The 19,767-nt window shown below is 39.2% G+C and overlaps 1 non-coding gene across 1 annotated transcript; it reads left to right on the top strand.

Annotated features, from left to right (window-relative positions):
• The first annotated feature begins 7,961 nt into the window (after window positions 1-7,961).
• Window positions 7,962-8,069, top strand: LOC130984125 (small nucleolar RNA R71). The gene has a single exon (XR_009088078.1). It is a non-coding gene; the product is annotated as a small nucleolar RNA R71 (small nucleolar RNA).
• The last annotated feature ends 11,698 nt before the right edge of the window (window positions 8,070-19,767 follow it).

Here is a 19,767-nt window from a genome sequence, read left to right as displayed (position 1 = left end):
AGGAACAAATGACAGAGGATAACCAAACCACTGTTCAAAATCCCTCTGAGGACAGTAAGAGCCCAGAGAGGAATGTTATTGGCGTTCAAACGCCAGAATGGGAAGGAAAGCTGGCGTTAAACGCCCATTCCTTGCCCAATTCTGGCGTTCAAACGCCAGAAAAGGGGGAAAAGCTGGCGTTTAACGCCCATTCCCTGCCCAGTTCTGGCGTTCAAACGCCAGAAAAGGGGGAAAAGTTGGCGTTAAACGCCCATTTTCCTCCCAAACCTGGCATTCAAACGCCCAAGGAGGATCAAGCACCTGAGAGTGCTGATAATTATCCCTCTAACAAGGCTTCTTCAACCACTTCTGTAAGGAATAAACCTGCAGCATCTAAGGTTGAGGAATATCAAGCCAAGATGCCTTATCCTCAGAAACTCCGCAAAGCGGAACAGGATAAGCAATTTGCCCGCTTTGCAGACTATCTAAGGACTCTTGAAATAAAGATTCCATTTGCAGAGGCACTTGAGCAAATACCTTCTTATGCTAAGTTCATGAAAGAGATCTTAAGTCATAAGAAGGATTGGAGAGAAACTGAAAAAGTGTTTCTCACTGAAGAATGCAGTGCAGTCATACTAAAAAGCTTACCAGAAAAGCTTCAAGATCCTGGAAGCTTTATAATACCATGCACATTAGAAGGTGCTTGCACCAAGACAGCCCTATGTGATCTTGGAGCAAGCATCAATCTAATACCTGCATCCACTATCAGAAAGCTTGGGTTGGCTGGAGAAGTCAAACCAACCAGGATATGCCTCCAACTTGCTGATGGCTCCATTAACACCCATCAGGCATAATAGAGGACATGATTGTCAAGGTTGGGCCATTTGCCTTTCCCACTGACTTTGTGGTGCTGGAAATGGAGGAGCACAAAAGTGCAACTCTCATTCTAGGAAGACCATTCCTAGCAACTGGACGAACTCTCATTGATGTACAAAAAGGAGAAGTAACCCTGAGAGTCAATGAGGATGAGTTCAAGTTGAATGCTGTGAAAGCAATGCAGCATCCAGACACACCAGATGACTGCATGGGCGCTGACATTATTGACTCTCTGGTAGAAGAGATCAATATGACTGAAAGCCTAGAATCAGAGCTTGAGGACATCTTCAAAGATGCTCAACCTGATCAAGAAGAACTAGAGGAAGTAAAGGAATTTTCGAAAATTCCTCAGGAGGAGGATAAACCTCCCAAACCTGAACTCAAACCTCTACCACCATCTCTGAAATATGCATTTCTAGGAGAGGGTGACACTTTTCCAGTGATTATAAGCTCTGCTTTAAATCCACAGGAAGAGGAGGCACTGATTCAAGTGCTTAGGACACACAAGACAGCTCTTGGGTGGTCCATAAGTGATCTTAAGGGCATTAGCCCAGCTAGATGCATGCACAAGATCCTGTTGGAGGATAATGCCAAACCAGTGGTTCAACCACAGAGGAGGCTAAATCCAGCCATGAAGGAGGTGGTGCAGAAAGAGGTCACTAAATTACTGGAGGCTAGGATTATTTATTCTATTTCTGATAGCCCCTGGGTGAGCCCTGTCCAAGTTGTTCCCAAAAAGGGAGGCATGACAGTGGTTCATAATGAAAAAAATGAACTGGTTCCTACAAGGACAGTCACAGGGTGGCGTATGTGTATTGACTATAGAAGGCTCAATACAGCCACCAGAAAGGATCATTTTCCTTTACCATTCATAGACCAAATGCTAGAAAGACTAGCTGGCCATGACTATTACTGCTTTTTGGATGGCTATTCAGGCTACAACCAAATTGCAGTAGATCCCCAAGACCAAGAGAAAACAGCATTTACCTGCCCTTCTGGCGTGTTTACCTATAGGAGAATGCCTTTTGGTCTGTGCAATGCACCTGCAACCTTTCAGAGGTGCATGCTCTCTATCTTCTCAGACATGGTAGAGAAATTTCTGGAAGTCTTCATGGATGACTTTTCAGTATATGGAGACTCATTCAGCTCCTGTCTTAACCACCTATCACTTGTCCTGAAAAGATGCCAAGAGACTAACCTGGTTTTAAACTGGGAAAAATGTCACTTTATGGTGACTGAAGGAATTGTCCTTGGGCACAAAATTTCAAGCAGGGGAATAGAGGTGGATAAGGCAAAGGTAGAGGTAATTGAAAATTACCACCACCTGCCAATGTTAAGGCAATCAGAAGCTTTCTTGGGCATGCAGGATTCTACAGAAGGTTTATAAAGGATTTTTCAAAAATTGCCAAACCTCTAAGTAATCTGCTAGCTGCTGACACTCCATTTATCTTTGATAATGAGTGCCTGCAGGCATTTGAGACCCTGAAAGCTAAGCTGGTCACAGCACCAGTTATCTCTGCACCAGATTGGACATTGCCATTTGAATTAATGTGTGATGCCAGTGATCATGCCATTGGTGCAGTGTTGGGACAGAGGCATAACAAGCTTTTGCACGTCATTTATTATGCCAGCCGTGTTCTAAATGACGCACAAAAGAACTACACAACCACAGAGAAAGAGTTACTTGCAGTGGTTTATGCCATTGACAAATTTAGATCCTACCTAGTGGGATCAAAGGTGATTGTGTACACTGACCATGCTGCTCTTAAATACTTACTCACAAAGCAGGATTCAAAACCCAAGCTTATTGGTGCACGAAATTGTGATCAATACTTTTCAAAACATAAACAATCCCTAGTAATGGCTCCAAAGACTTGGTGCTCAATACCATGGCATAAACACAACTTCGCACAACTAACCAGCAAGTGCACTGGGTCGTCCAAGTAATACCTTACGCGAGTAAGGGTCGATCCCACGGAGATTGGTGGTATGAAGCAAGCTATGGTCATCTTGTAAATCTCAGTCAGGCAGACTCAGATGTATATGGTGATGAACGAAAATAACATAAAAGATAAAGATAGGGATACTTATGTATATCATTGGTGTAAGAGCTTCAGACAAGTGTATGAAGATGCCTTCCCTTCCGTCTCTCTGCTTTCCTACTGTCTTCATCCAATCCTTCTTACTCCTTTCCATGGCAAGCTCGTGTAAGGTTTCACTGTTGTCAGCAGCTACCTCCCATCCGCGCAGTGAAAGCTAATGCACACACTCTGTCACAGTACTGCCAATCACCGGTTTGGTTCCCTCCCCTACCGGAATAGAATAACTCTTTTGCGTCTGTCACTAACGCCCAGTAGGTTATAGGTTTGAAGCACGTCACAGTCATTCAATCATTGAATCCTACTCAGAATACCACAGACAAGGTTTAGACCTTCCGGATTCTCTTGAATGCCGCCATCAGGTCCTGCCTATACCACGAAGATTCCGAAGAATCCAAGAGATATTCACTAAGCCTCGGATGCTTGTAGAACAAGAATGGTTGTCAGTCACCTTGTTCATAGGTGAGAATGATGATGAGTGTCAATCACCACCTTCATCAAGTTGAAGAACAAGTGATATCTTGGTAAAAGAACAAGCGGAATTGAATAGAAGAACAATAGTAATTGCATTAATACTCGAGGTACAGCAGAGCTCCACACCTTAATCTATGGTGTGTAGAAACTCCACCGTTGAAAATACATAAGAACAAGGTCTAGGCATGGCCGTGAGGCCAGCCCTCAAATGATCTAAGAACTAGATGTCCAAAGATGATAATACAATAGTAAAAGGTCCTACTTATAGAAAACTAGTAGCCTAAGGTGTACAAAGGTGAGTAATGACATAAAAATCCACTTCCGGGCCCACTTGGTGTGTGCTTGGGCTGAGCAATGAAGCATTTTTCGTGTAGAGACTCTTCTTGGCGTTTAACTCCAGCTTTTATGCCAGTTTGGGCGTTTAACTCCCAATTAGGTGCCAGTTCCGGCGTTTAACGCTGGGAATTCTGAGGGTGACTTTGAACGCCGGTTTGGGCCATCAAATCTTGAGCAAAGTATGGACTATTATATATTGCTGGAAAGCCCAGGATGTCTACTTTCCAACGCCGTTGAGAGCGCGCCAATTGGGCTTCTGTAGCTCCAGAAAATCCACTTCGAGTGCAGGGAGGTCAGAATCCAACAGCATCTACAATCCTTTTGAGTCTCTGGATCAGATTTTGCTCAGATCCCTCAATTTCAGCCAGAAAATACCTGAAATCACAGAAAAAACACAAACTCATAGTAAAGTCCAGAAAAGTGATTTTTAATTAAAAACTAATAAAAATATACTAAAAACTCAACTAAAACTACCAAAAACATACTAAAAACAATGCCAAAAAGCGTACAAATTATCCGCTCATCACAACACCAAACTTAAATTGTTGCTTGTCCCCAAGCAACTGAAAATCAAATAAGATAAAAAGAAGAGAATATACTATAGACTCCAAACTATCAATGAAACTTAGCTCCAAATTAGATGAGCGGGACTAGTAGCTTTTTGCCTCCAAACAGTTTTGGCATCTCACTTTATCCTCTGAGGTTCAGAATGATTGGCATCTATAAGAACTCAGAACTCAGATAGTGTTATTGATTCTCCTAGTTAAGTATGATGATTCTTGAACATAGCTAGTGTATGAGTCTTGGCTGTGGCCCAAAGCACTCTGTCTTCCAGTATTACCACCGGATACATACATGCCACAGACACATAATTGGGTGAACCTTTTTAGATTGTGACTCAGCTTTGCTAAAGTCCCCAATTAGAGGTGTCCAGGGTTCTTAAGCACACTCTTATTGCTTTGGATCACCACTTTATTTCTTTCTTTTTCTTTTCTTCTCTTTTTTTTTTTTTTTTTTTTTTCGAAAATATATTTTTTTTTCACTGCTTTTTCTTGCTTCAAGAATCAATTTGATGATTTTTCAGATCCTCAATAACAGTTCTCTTTTCTCCTCATTCTTTCAAGAGCCAACAAATTTAACATTCTTAAAAACAACAAATTCAAAAGACATATGCACTGTTCAAGCATACATTCAGAAAACAAAAGCATTGCCACCACATCAAACTAATTAAGCTAGTTTTAAAGATGAATTTGAAATCCTGTACTTCTTGTTCTTTTGTGATAAAAACAGTTTTCTTTTAAGAAAGGTGATGGATTCATATTCATGGCTTTAAGGCATAGACACTAAGACACTAATGATCATAAGACACAAACATGGATAACCATAAAGCATAATTTCGAAAAACAGAAAAATAAAGAACAAGGAAATCAAGGAACGGGTCCACCTTAGTATGGCGGCTCTTCCTTCCTCTTGAAGGTCCTATGGAGTGCTTGAGCTCCTCAATGTCTCTTCCTTGTCTTTGTTGCTCATCTCTCATGATTCTTTGATCTTCTCTAATTTCATGGAGGAGGATGGCATGTTCTTGGTGCTCCACCCTTAGTTGTCCCATGTTGGAACTCAATTCTCCTAGGGAGGTGTTCAGTTGCTCCCAATAGTCTTGTGGAGGAAAGTGCATCCCTTGAGGTATCTCAGGGATCTCATGATGAGAGGGGTCTCTTGTTTGCTCCATCTTCTTCTTAGTGATGGGCTTGAGGTCATGCCTTCTCAGTTGAACCGGCTTTGGATGCCATAAATGGTTATGGAAAAACAAAAAGCAATGCTTTTACCACACCAAACTTAAAAGGTTTGCTCGTCCTCGAGCAAAAGAAGTAAGAAGAGAGTAGAAGAAGAAGAAATGGGGGAGAGGGAGATGGCTTTGTGGTTCGGCCAAAAAGGGGGAGAAGTGGTGGTTTATGAAGGATGGATGTGAGTGGTGAAGAGAGAGAGATGTTGAGGTGATTGGTGAATGGGTGAAGAAGAAGAGAGAGAGTGGTGGGGTTGGTGGGGATCCTGTGGGGTCCACAGATCCTAAGGTGTCAAGGAAAAGTCATCCCTGCACCAAATGGCAATCAAAATCACGTTTTGTGCCAATTCTGGCGTTAAACGCCGGGCTGGTGCCCATTTCTGGCGTTTAACGCCAGGTTCTAGCCCTTTCCTGGCGTTTAACGCCAGTCTGGTGCCCCTTTCTGGCGTTAAACGCCCAGAATGGTGCCAGACTGGGCGTTAAACGCCCAACTGCTACCCTCACTGGCGTTTAAACACCAGTGAGTTCTTCCTCCAGGGTGTGCTATTTTTCTTCCTGTTTTTCATTCTGTTTTTGCTTTTTCAATTGATTTTGTGACTTCTCATGATCATCAACCTACAAAATAAAGTAAAATAACAAGGGAGAATAGATAAAATATAACATTGGGTTGCCTCCCAACAAGCGCTTCTTTAATGTCAGTAGCTTGACAGAGGTCTCTCTTGGAGCCTTTACAGATACTCAGAGCAATGTTGGAACCTTCCAACACCAAACTTAGAGTTTGAATGTGGGGTTTCAACACCAAACTTAGAGTTTGGTTGTGGCCTCCCAACACCAAACTTAGAGTTTGACTGTGGGGGCTCTGTTTGTCTCTGATTTGAGAGAAGCTCTTCATGCTTCTTCTCTATGGTGACAGAGGGATATCCTTGAGCCTTAAACACAAAGGATTCTTCATTCACTTGAATGATCAGTTCACCTCTATCAACATCAATCACAGCCTTTGCTGTGGCTAGGAAGGGTCTGCCAAGGATGATGGTTTCATCCATGCACTTCCCAGTCTCTAGGACTATGAAATCAGCAGGAATGTAATGGTCTTCAACCTTTACCAAAACATTCTCTACAAGTCCATGAGCTTGTTTTCTTGAGTTGTCTGCCATCTCTAATGAGATTTTTGCAGCTTGTACCTCAAAGATCCCTAACTTCTCCATTACTGAGAGAGGCATGAGGTTTACACTTGACCCTAAGTCACACAGAGCCTTCTTGAAGGTCATGGTGCCTATGGTACAAGGTATGGAAAACTTCCCAGGGTCTTGTCTCTTTTGAGGTAATTTCTGCCTAGATAAGTCATCCAGTTCTTTGGTGAGCAAAGGGGGTTCATCCTCCCAAGTCTCATTTCCAAATAACTTGTCATTTAGCTTCATGATTGCTCCAAGGTATTTAGCAACTTGCTCTTCAGTGACATACTCATCCTCTTCAGAGGAAGAATACTCATCAGAGCTCATGAAAGGCAGAAGTAAGTCCAATGGAATCTCTATGGTCTCATTTTGAGTCTCAGATTCCCATGGTTCCTCATTGGGGAACTCATTGGAGGCTAGTGCACGCCCATTGAGGTTTTCCTCAGTGGCGTTCACTTCCTCTCCTTCCTCTCCAAATTCGGCCATGGTTATGGCTTTGCACTCTCCTTTTGGGTTTTCTTCTGTGTTGCTTGGAAGAGTACTTGGAGGGGGTTCAGTAACTTTCTTGCTCAGCTGTCCCACTTGTCCTTCCAAATTTCTAATGGAGGACCTTGTTTCATTCATGAAACTTTGAGTGGTTTTAATTAGATCAGAGACCATGGTTACTAAGTCAGAGGGATTCTGCTTAGGATTCTCTGTCTGTTGCTGAGAAGATGATGGAAAAGGTTTGCCATTGTTAAACCTGTTTCTTCCACCATTATTATTGAAACCTTGTTGAGGTCTCTCTTGATTCTTCCATGAGAGATTTGGGTGATTTCTCCATGAAGAATTATAGGTGTTTCCATAGGGTTCTCCTAGGTAATTTACCTCTTCCACTGAAGGGTTCTCAGGATCATAAGCTTCTTCCTCAGATGAAGCATCCTTAGTACTGTTTGGTGCATTTTGCATTCCAGACAGACTTTGAGAAATCAGATTGACTTGTTGAGTCAATATTTTATTCTGAGCCAATATGGCATTCAGAGTGTCAATCTCAAGAACTCCTTTCTTCTGACTAGTCCCATTGTTCACAGGATTTCTTTCAGAAGTGTACATGAATTGGTTATTTGCAACCATTTCAATCAATTCTTGAGCTTCTGCAGGCGTCTTCTTCAGATGAAGAGATCCTCCAGCAGAGTTATCCAAAGACATCTTAGATAGTTCAGAGAGACCATCATAGAAAATACCTATGATGCTCCATTCAGAAAGCATGTCTGAAGGACATCTTCTGATTAATTGTTTGTATCTTTCCCAAGCTTCATAGAGGGATTCTCCATCCTTCTGTCTGAAGGTTTGGACTTCCACTCTAAGCTTACTCCATCTTTGTGTGGAAAGAACTTTGCCAAGAAGGCATTGACTAGCTTTCCCAAGAGTCCAGGCTTTCTTTAGGTTGAGAATCCAACCATATTCTAGCTCTGTCTCTTACAGCAAAAGGGAATAGCATCAGTCTATAGACCTCAGGGTTAACCCCATTAGTCTTGACTGTGTCACAGATTTGCAAGAATTCAGCTAAGAACTGATGAGGATCTTCCATTGGAAGTCCATGGAACTTGCAATTCTGTTGCATTAGAGAAACTAATTGAGGCTTAAGCTCAAAGTTGTTTGCTCCAATGGCAGGGATAGAGATGCTTCTCCCATAAAAATCAGGAGTAGGTGCAATAAAGTCACCCAGCACCTTCCTTGCATTGTTTGCATTATTGTTGTTTTCGGCTGCCATATCTTCTTCTTCCTTGAAGAATTCGGTCAGGTCCTCTAAAGAGAGTTGTGCTTTGGCTTCTCTTAGCTTTCTCTTCAAGGTCCTTTCGGGTTCAGGGTCAGCTTCAACAAGAATGCCTTTGTCTTTGTTCCTGCTCATATGAAAGAGAAGAAAACAAGAAAATATGGAATCCTCTATGTCACAGTATAGAGATTCCTTGAGGTGTCAGAGGAAGAAAAATGGAAGACAGAAGTAGAAAATTCGAACTTATCAAAGAAGATGGAGTTCGAATTTTTGCATTAAGGAATAGAGTTAGTCCAAAAATAGAAGGATGTGAGAAGAAGGGGAGTAATTTTCGAAAATTTAAGTAAAAGATTTTGAAAATATTTTTGAAAAACACAAATTGATTTTCGAAAATAAGAGTGGAAAAGAAATCAAGTGATTTTTGAAAAAAATTTTGAAATTAGAAATTAAAAAGATTTGATTGAAAACTATTTTGAAAAAGATGTGGTTAAGAAGATATGATTGGTTTTAAAAAGATGTGATTGAAAAGATATGATTTGAAAACAATGTTAAAAAGATATGATTTGAAAACAATTTTAAAAGATATGATTTTAAAAATTAATGACTTGCCTAACAAGAAAAGATATGATTCAAGCATAAAACCTTCCTCAACAGAAAAGGCAAAAAATGTTCAATCAAATCATTAATTGTTAGTAAGTATCTTTGAAAAAGGAAAGAAATTGATTTTGAAAACATTTGATTGAAAAGATATGATTTGAAAAAGATTTGATTTTGAAAAACTTTGAAAACTTGAAAAAAAATTGATTTTGAAAACAAAATCTTCCCCCTTTGCCATCCTGGCATTAAACGCCCAGAATGGTGCACATTCTGGCGTTTAACGCCCAAACTACTACCCTTTTGGGCGTTAAACGCCCAACCAGGCACCCTGGCTGGCGTTTAAACGCCAGTCTGTCTTCTTCACTGGGCATTTTTGAATGCTCAGCTTTTTCTGTGTGATTCCTCTGCAGTATGTTCTGAATCTTCAATTCTCTGTATTATTGACTTGAAAAGACACAAATTAAAAATATTTTTGGATTTTTAATAATGAGGAATAATAAAAATAACAATGCATGCAAGACACCAAACTTAGCAGTTTGTATATATGGGAAACAACAAAACACTCAAGTCAATAGAATTCAAAGATCAAAACAAGAAAATCATCAAGAACAACTTGAAGATTAATGAAGACACATGCATAAATTCGAAAAATGCAAGAAAAATAGAAACATGCAATTGACACTAAACTTAGGATGAGACTCTAGACTCAAACAAGAAATATTTTTGGATTTTATGATTTTATAATTTTTTTGTGTTTTTTTTTTCGAAAATTATGTAGAAAAAGAAAATAAAGGTATCAAAATTCTTAATGAGAATTCCAGGAATCATGCAATGTTAGTCTAAAGCTTTAGTCTAAAGGAATTAGACATGGCCGGCTAAGCTTCAGCAGGACATTGCATCCAAGAGCTAAATTGATGAGAATCAATCAGCTTTGGTGATGATAAGAACATCACCTTGAAACACTAGAATTCATCCTTAAAGAACTCTGAAAAAAAAATACCTAATCTAAGCAACAAGATGAACCGTCAGTTGTCCATACACAAGAACAATCCCCGGCAACGGCGCCAAAAACTTGGTGCACGAAATTGTGATCAATACTTTTCAAAACATAAACAATCCCTAGTAATGGCTCCAAAGACTTGGTGCTCAATACCATGGCATAAACACAACTTCGCACAACTAACCAGCAAGTGCACTGGGTCGTCCAAGTAATACCTTACGCGAGTAAGGGTCGATCCCACGGAGATTGGTGGTATGAAGCAAGCTATGGTCATCTTGTAAATCTCAGTCAGGCAGACTCAGATGTATATGGTGATGAACGAAAATAACATAAAAGATAAAGATAGGGATACTTATGTATATCATTGGTGTAAGAGCTTCAGACAAGTGTATGAAGATGCCTTCCCTTCCGTCTCTCTGCTTTCCTACTGTCTTCATCCAATCCTTCTTACTCCTTTCCATGGCAAGCTCGTGTAAGGTTTCACTGTTGTCAGCAGCTACCTCCCATCCGCGCAGTGAAAGCTAATGCACACACTCTGTCACAGTGCTGCCAATCACCGGTTTGGTTCCCTCCCCTACCGGAATAGAATAACTCTTTTGCGTCTGTCACTAACGCCCAGTAGGTTACAGGTTTGAAGCACGTCACAGTCATTCAATCATTGAATCCTACTCAGAATACCACAGACAAGGTTTAGACCTTCTGGATTCTCTTGAATGCCGCCATCAGGTCCTGCCTATACCACGAAGATTCCGAAGAATCCAAGAGATATTCACTAAGCCTCGGATGCTTGTAGAACAAGAATGGTTGTCAGTCACCTTTTTCATAGGTGAGAATGATGATGAGTGTCAATCACCACCTTCATCAAGTTGAAGAACAAGTGATATCTTGGTAAAAGAACAAGCGGAATTGAATAGAAGAACAATAGTAATTGCATTAATACTCGAGGTACAGCAGAGCTCCACACCTTAATCTATGGTGTGTAGAAACTCCACCGTTGAAAATACATAAGAACAAGGTCTAGGCATGGCCGTGAGGCCAGCCCTCAAATGATCTAAGAACTAGATGTCCAAAGATGATAATACAATAGTAAAAGGTCCTACTTATAGAAAACTAGTAGCCTAAGGTGTACAAAGGTGAGTAAATGACATAAAAATCCACTTCCGGGCCCACTTGGTGTGTGCTTGGGCTGAGCAATGAAGCATTTTTCGTGTAGAGACTCTTCTTGGCGTTTAACTCCAGCTTTTATGCCAGTTTGGGCGTTTAACTCCCAATTAGGTGCCAGTTCCGGCGTTTAACGCTGGGAATTCTGAGGGTGACTTTGAACGCCGGTTTGGGCCATCAAATCTTGGGCAAAGTATGGACTATTATATATTGCTGGAAAGCCCAGGATGTCTACTTTCCAACGCCGTTGAGAGCGCGCCAATTGGGCTTCTGTAGCTCCAGAAAATCCACTTCGAGTGCAGGGAGGTCAGAATCCAACAGCATCTACAGTCCTTTTGAGTCTCTGGATCAGATTTTTGCTCAGATCCCTCAATTTCAGCCAGAAAATACCTGAAATCACAGAAAAACACACAAACTCATAGTAAAGTCCAGAAAAGTGATTTTTAATTAAAAACTAATAAAAATATACTAAAAACTCAACTAAAACTACCAAAAACATACTAAAAACAATGCCAAAAAGCGTACAAATTATCCGCTCATCACTTATCAGATGGGTGTTGCTTCTGCAAGAGTTTGATATAGAAATAAGAGACAGAAAAGGGACAGAGAACCAAGTAGCTGATCACCTGTCCCGAATAGAACCAGTAGATGGGGCGTCCCTCCCTTCTACTGAGATCTCTGAGACTTTCCCAGATGAGCAACTCTTTGCCATTCAGGAAGCTCCATGGTTTGCAGATATTGCAAATTATAAAGCTGTGCGGTTCATACCCAAGGAGTACAGCAATGTGCAAAGAAAGAAATTAATTTCGGATGCAAAGTACTACCTCTGGGATGAACCATATCTCTTTAAGAGGTGTGCTGACGGAGTGATCCGCAGATGTGTACCCAGAGAAGAAGCACGAAAGATCTTATGGCATTGCCATGGATCACATTATGGAGGACATTTTGGAAGTGAGCGAACAGCCACTAAAGTCCTCCAGTGTGGCTTCTACTGGCCTACTCTCTATAAAGATTCCCGAGAGTTTGTGCGTAACTGTGACAGTTGCCAAAGAGCTGGTAACCTGCCTCATGGATATGCCATGCCTCAACAAGGGATATTAGAGATAGAATTGTTTGATGTATGGGGAATTGACTTCATGGGGCCATTCCCACCATCATACTCAAACACTTACATTCTGGTGGCAGTGGACTATGTATCTAAGTGGGTAGAAGCAATTGCTACACCCACTAATGATACCAAGACCGTGCTGAAATTCCTCCAGAAACACATCTTCAGCAGGTTTGGTGTTCCCAGAGTACTAATCAGTGATGGGGGCACTCATTTCTGCAATAGACTGCTACACTCTGCTATGGTTAGACATGGAATTAGCCATAAAGTGGCAACTCCGTATCATCCACAGACAAATGGGCAAGCAGAAGTCTCTAACAGAGAACTAAAAAGAATCCTAGAACGGACTGTGATGGCCCGAAGAAAGGATTGGGCAAAGAGCTTGGATGATGCTCTGTGGGCATACAGAACAGCATTCAAGACCCCTATAGGAACCTCTCCATACCAACTGGTGTATGGGAAGGCCTGTCATTTGCCTGTGGAACTGGAACATAAAGCCTATTGGGCAACCAGATTCCTAAACATGGATGCTCAGTTAGCTGGTGAGAAAAGACTGCTCCAGCTAAATGAGCTAGAGGAGTTCAGACTCAATGCCTTTGAAAATGCAAAAATTTATAAGGAAAAGGCAAAGAAGTGGCATGACAAGAGATTGTCAACCAGAGTCTTTGAGCCAGGACAAAAAATTCTGCTCTTCAACTCCAGGCTCAAATTGTTTCCAGGAAAACTCAAATCCCGGTGGAGGGGTCCGTATGTGATTACAGGAGTGTCACCATATGGATATGTTGAGCTTCAGGATATTGATTCTAACAAGAAGTTCATTGTTAATGGACAGAGAATCAAGCACTATCTTGAAGGAAATTTTGAGCAGGAATGCTCAAAACTGAGACTTGAGTGATTCTTAGCAGAAGTCCAGCTAAAGACAGTAAAGAAGCGCTTGCTGGGAGGCAACCCAGTTATTAGGAGGGTATATGATTAGTTCTTACAGAGGCAAGTATCAAAAATGAAGGAATTCACAGAGTTACAGAAGGATTCAGCTCAAAAAGCAGAGAAAATGAGCTTACTGGCGAAAAAACGCCAGTAAGGGGCATTTTGGGCGTTAAACGCCAGAATGGGTACCATTCTGGGCGTTTAACGCCAGGAATGGTGCCATTTTGGGCGTTAAACGCCAGAATGGGCACCATTCTGGGCGTTTAACGCCAGGTGTGCAGCATCCTGGGCATTCTGAAAAACGCCCAGTGACAAAAGATTTCTGGCGTTTAACGCCAGCCAGGGCACCTGGCTGGGCGTTAAACGCCCAAAAGGGGTAGCAAATGGGCGTTAAACGCCAGAATGGGTGCCATTCTGGGCGTTTAACGCCAGAAAGGTGGGGGGACCACATTTTTGTTTTCAACTCAAATTTTTTCAAACTTTCCTTTTCTCACCCATACTTTTCTACAAAATCACACTTCAATCATTCACTTTCAAATCTTCAAAAAATCAAAACCATTCTTCAAATTTATTTCAAATCAATTACAAACACTGTTCAAAAATTTCACCCTTTTCTCAATTTCTGTCCATATCTTCTCAAATCTCCTTTCAAATTTCTCTCTTCTTTTTCGAAAACTCCCCTCCCCACCTTATAAATACACGTTTGGCTCCCTCATTCCATCACACCATTCGAATTTCCTCTTCCTCCCCCTCTCTTCTCTCTTTTCTTTTGCTTGAGGACAAGCAAACCTCTAAGTTTGGTGTGCTTTTTCGTGATCACTAAGCCAAGATTCATCAAGATCATGGCTCCTAAGGGAAAACAAACCAATTTAAGAGGAAAGAAAGAAACTAATCCAAAGAATCTTTGGAATCAAGAGAAGTTCTTAACCAAAGAACATGAAGACCATTATCACAAAATAATGGGTCTGAGGTCAGTGATCCCGGAAGTAAAATTTGATCTGAAAGAAGATGAATATCCGGGGATCCAAGAGCAAATTCGAAACAGAGGTTGGGAAGTTCTAACCAATCCTGAGACAAAGGTTGGAAGGAACATGGTTCAGGAATTCTACTCAAATCTGTGGCTGACAGATAAGCAGAGAATGACTGGAACCGCTTACTATACCTATAGAACCATGGTCAGAGGGAAAGTTATATACTTCCATCTGGACAAAATAAGAGAAATCTTCAAGTTGCCTCAACTGCAAGATGATCCTGACTCCTTTAATAGGAGGATGGTGAGAGTAGATAAAGGGTTGGATCAAGTTCTAGAGGGCATATGCCTCCCTGGAACTAAGTGGATAACCAATTCTAAAGGTGTCCCTAACCAACTCAAGAGGGGAGACCTCAAACCAATTGCAAGAGGTTGGCTAGACTTTATTGGGCGTTCCATATTGCCCACTAGCAACCGTTCTGAGGTTACTATCAAGAGAGCAGTGATGATTCATTGCATTATGCTTGGAAAAGCAGTGGAGGTGCATCATGTGATTGCTTGTGAGATCTACACAATTGCAAATAAGAATTCCACTGAAGCCAAATTGGCCTACCCAAGCTTGATCTCCTTGCTCTGTAAAGAGGCTGGGGTAAAGATGGAAGTAGATGAGTTCATACCCATTGAACATCCAATCACCAAGAAGTCAATGGAAGGACAAGTGCAAGACAACTCTATCAAGAGGAGGGCGCATGAGTTCCTCCCTGAATTCCCTGAAATTGGCTACTGGGCCAGCCTAGAAGCATCCATTAACAAGTTGCAAGAGACTATGGAGCAACTGAAGGAAGAACAGCAGAATCAGAACTGCATGATCTGCAAATTGCTGAAGGAACAAGAGAAGCAGGGGCGTGAAATCCAAGAATTGAAACGCCAAAAGCTCTCCTCTCAAGCTGAGGGAGCATCCACTTCTCAAAATCAAGGTTGTTGAGTCCTAACTCTGTGAAAACCTCTATCATTAGTAGCCTATGTTTTTGCGTTTTTTTTTTATTTATTTTTGTTCTCTATTTTTATTTTTTCTAGTTTAATCTTATATTTATTTTCTAAGTCTTGTTCTTAATTCATAATTAATAAAATTAAAGTTTATGCCTTAAAGCTATGAATGTCCTATGAATCCATCACCTCTCTTAAATGAAAAATGCTTTAATCACAAAAGAACAAGAAGTACAGGATTTCAAAATTTATCTCTGAAACTAGTTGAATTAGTTTGATGTGGTGACAATACTTTTTGTTTTCTGAATGAATGCTTGAACAGTGCATATGTCTTTTGAATTTGTTGTTTTGAGAATGTTAAAATTGTTGGCTCTTGAAAGAATGAGGAGAAAGAGAACTGTTATTGAGGATCTGAAAAATCATCAAATTGATTCTTGAAGCAAGAAAAAGCAGTGTATTCAAAAAAAAAATTTCGAAAAAAAAAAGAAAAAAAAGAAGAAAAGAAAAGAAGAAAAGAAAAAGAAAGAAATAAAGTTGTGAACCAAGGCAAAAAGAGTGTGCTTAAGAACCCTGGACACCTCTAATTGGGGACTTTAGCAAAGCTGAGTCACAATCTAAAAAGGTTCACCCAATTATGTGTCTGTGGCATGTATGTATCCGGTGGTAATACTGGAAGACAGAGTGCTTTGGGCCACAGCCAAGACTCATACACTAGCTATGTTCAAGAATCATTATACTTAACTAGGAGAATCAATAACACTATCTGAGTTCTGAGTTCTCATAGATGCCAATCATTCTGAACTTCAAAGGATAGAGTGAGATGCCAAAACTGTTCGGAGGCAAAAAGCTACTAGTCCCGCTCATCTAATTGGAGCTATGTTTCTTTGATATTTTGGAGTCTATAGTATATTCTCTTCTTTTTATCCTATTTTGATTTTCAGTTGCTTGGGGACAAGCAACAATTTAAGTTTGGTGTTGTGATGAGCGGATAATTTATACGCTTTTTGGCATTATTTTTAGTATGTTTTTAGTATCTTTTAGTTAGTTTTTATTCTATTTTTATTAGTTTTTAGTTAAAATTCACTTTTCTGGACTTTACTATGAGTTTGTGTGTTTTTCTGTGATTTCAGATATTTTCTGGCTGAAATTGAAGGTTCTGAGCAAAAATCTGATCCAGAGACTGAAAAGGACTACAGATGCTGTTGGATTCTGACCTCTCTACACTCGAAGTGGATTTTCTGGAGCTACAGAAGCCCAATTGGCGCGCTCTCAACGGCATTGGAAAGTAGACATCCTGGGCTTTCCAGCAATATATGATAGTCCATACTTTGCCCAAGATTTGATGGCCCAAACCGGCGTGGCAAATCAGCATCAGAAATTCCAGCGTTAAACGCCGGAACTGGCATAAAACTTGGAGTTAAACGCCCAAACTGGCATGAAAGCTGGCGTTTAACTCCAGAAAAGGTCTCTACACGAAATTACTTCATTGCTCAGCCCAAGCACACACCAAGTGGGCCCGGAAGTGGATTTTTCTGTCATTTACTCATTTCTGTAAACCTTAGGATACTAGTTTACTATTTATAGGATCTTTTGACATTGTAATCGGTACCTTATTACCTCATGACATTTCTTATACGTTTCTTGTGTACCTTCCACAGCATGAGTCTCTAAACCCCATGGTTGGGGGTGAGGAGCTCTGCTGTGTCTTGATGGATTAATGCAATTACTACTGTTTCTTATTCAATCATGCTTGCTTCCATTCTAAGATATCACTTGTTCTTAACCCGGATGAATGTGATGATCCGTGACACTCATCATCATTCTCAACTATGAACATGTGCCTGACAACCACCTCTGTTCTACCTTAGATTAAGTAGATATCTCTTGGATTCTTTAATCGGAATCTTCGTGGAATAAGCTAGAACTGATGGCGGCATTCAAGAGGGTCCGGAAGGTCTAAACCTTGTCTGTGGTATTCTGAGTAGGACTCAATGATTGAATGACTGTGACGTGCTTCAAACTCCTGAAGGCGGGGCGTTAGTGACAGACGCAAAAGAATCACTGGATTCTATTCCGGCCTGATTGAGAACCGACAGATGATTAGCCTATGCTGTGACAGAGCATCAGGGACGTATTTTCACTGAGAGGATGGGAGGTAGCCACTGACAACGGTGAAACCCTACATACAGCTTGCCATGGAAGGAGTCTTGCGTGTTTGATGAAGATGACAGTAGGAAAGCAGAGATTCGGAAGATGGAGCATCTCCAAAGCCTCAGCCTATTCTCCATTACTGCAAAACAAGTACCTTTTTCATGTTCTTCTGCTTTTTACAATCAATCCTGATAATTTCTGATATCCTGACTAAGATTTACAAGATAACCATAGCTTGCTTCAAGCCGACAATCTCCGTGGGATCGACCCTTGCTCACGCAAGGTATTACTTGGACGATCCAGTGCACTTGCTGGTTAGTTGTGTGGGAATGCAAAAGTGTTATTGCAATTTCGTGCACCAAGCATCCTCACTAGAGTTTGGAACATAAGAAGCACTTTGTGAATTTTTAAAAATTTTGAGAAGTAGGGTTGTACCTTGAAATATTATTGATTTGATTTGAATTTAACCTAGTGTCTTTTTGTTGGCGAACTTTTCAGGTGTGTGGCACTTGTGTGGTATTTATTAGAAGTTTCTCCATGAGAAAGGAGCTGGATGAAGATGATGGAGTTTGTAATTCCTTGTTCATATATGATGGAACTTGTATGAACATGATGGTGTGTGGCACTTGCGTGGCACTTATTACATTTTGGAGATTTATAATTCCTTGTTTTTCTTATCCTATGTATTTACACTAGGATTCTTCAATGTGTCTTATTAGTTTGTATTTTAAAGTTTATATGTTAAAGATTTATAAAACAATCTTAATTAAATAAAAGATATTTGAACTATTTATGTTATTATATATTATATAAATGTTGACTTGTTGAGTAAATTAGTTAATATATTAATTAATTAAAAAATATAATTTGGTAAATTATGTGTGTAATTTGTATTAAAAAAATTATTACAAAATAAATAGTGTTTTGTAACTAAAGAAAAAATGTTACAAAATCAATTTATATTTTGTAACAAAATTTTATGATAGAAAAAAAATATATTGTCACCAAAAATATTTTGAAGATCAAAATTTGTTATCACTTTTGTAACAACTTTTAGTTTTTTGCATCAGAAAAATTTGTTACAAAATATTATTTTGAATTGTAACAGTTCCATTTTTTTTTACAAAAACTTTTTGTAACGGGACATACTACAACAGCCCCTTTTTTGTTACAAAATTCTTTAGTTTCAAAATTTTGATTTTTTGTAATAATTTTTTTTGTTACAAATATTACTTTTTCTTGTAGTGATGATTTCTCTATAAGAATATGTAAACAGCAGATGATATTGGTGTTTGATCATTCGACTCGGAAAGACATAAGATGGAGAGAATATGCTAGTCGGTGTGGTAAAAAAACATAAAAAAAGTGACAAAAGACAAGAAAAAATGGAATAGAGGAAAAGTGTGAAAGATACGATGATTTCATCAAAAGAAAACAATATATTCTCTTCAAAAAGAATACAATCGCTCTGATACCATGTTGGAAAGGGGAGAAGGAGTAATAAAAAAAGATTGTGAATATTTAAGTTGTCTAGAATGATACAATATAGAAGGGTATTTATAGGTGGTAAGAGAATCGAAATAATAAAGACATAATATCCTATAATAAATATTTAGATATGCTAAATAACGCTAATTGATCCTAATTATATTCTAACAGCACAATTATAAAATATTTTACACTGACATTGCCTCAAAATTAAATTCTTTTTAGGAGTTTAATTTTAATGCATTGATCATGTAAAATGTTTTACACCGTGATAAAATCACATTCATTTTTTTAAATGACCATTTACACAATTAATGTAAAAAATAGTTATTTTTTACTATATGACATTATTTAATTCAATGTATGTGTAAAACTATTTTACACTTATAGTGCATTAAAATTAAATTCGTTTATTAATCCTCCAAACTCTTCAGTTTAATTCTATGATATCTAAATTTATCTTGTTTGCCCTTAATAAATTATTGTATTACTATTTAATTATTTTTTATTCCAAATATTCTAATAAAGAATAAAACTGTAAAAATATTATAATAAATAATAAAATTAAAAAATATAATAAGACCTTCAAACCATTTTCTGACTTATTTTAAACTCGGAAACGAGAAAAGTTATAAAAATCTTAAGCTTTTCTTTCACTTTTCTAGCCTTATTCCTCCTCCAACCTCTCTTACAACTTGGGAAGACACCCTGAATTATTAAACTATTATAGGTATATCATGTCATAAATCATTTTCCCTAAAATCTCAATATATATATATATATATATATATATATATGTGTGTGTTATAATTAAGTAAAAACACATAAATTGTTATATATTTAAAATAAAATATTAAATAGTTCAATTTCTAAAAGAATAAAGAAAAAGTCTGAGAAGGAAAA

This window comes from Arachis stenosperma, chromosome 5 (assembly GCF_014773155.1).
Source record: "Arachis stenosperma cultivar V10309 chromosome 5, arast.V10309.gnm1.PFL2, whole genome shotgun sequence".
Taxonomy (NCBI): Eukaryota; Viridiplantae; Streptophyta; class Magnoliopsida; order Fabales; family Fabaceae; genus Arachis; species Arachis stenosperma.
Note: the sequence above shows the minus strand (reverse complement) of the source record. Positions and strands in the feature narration are given on the sequence as shown.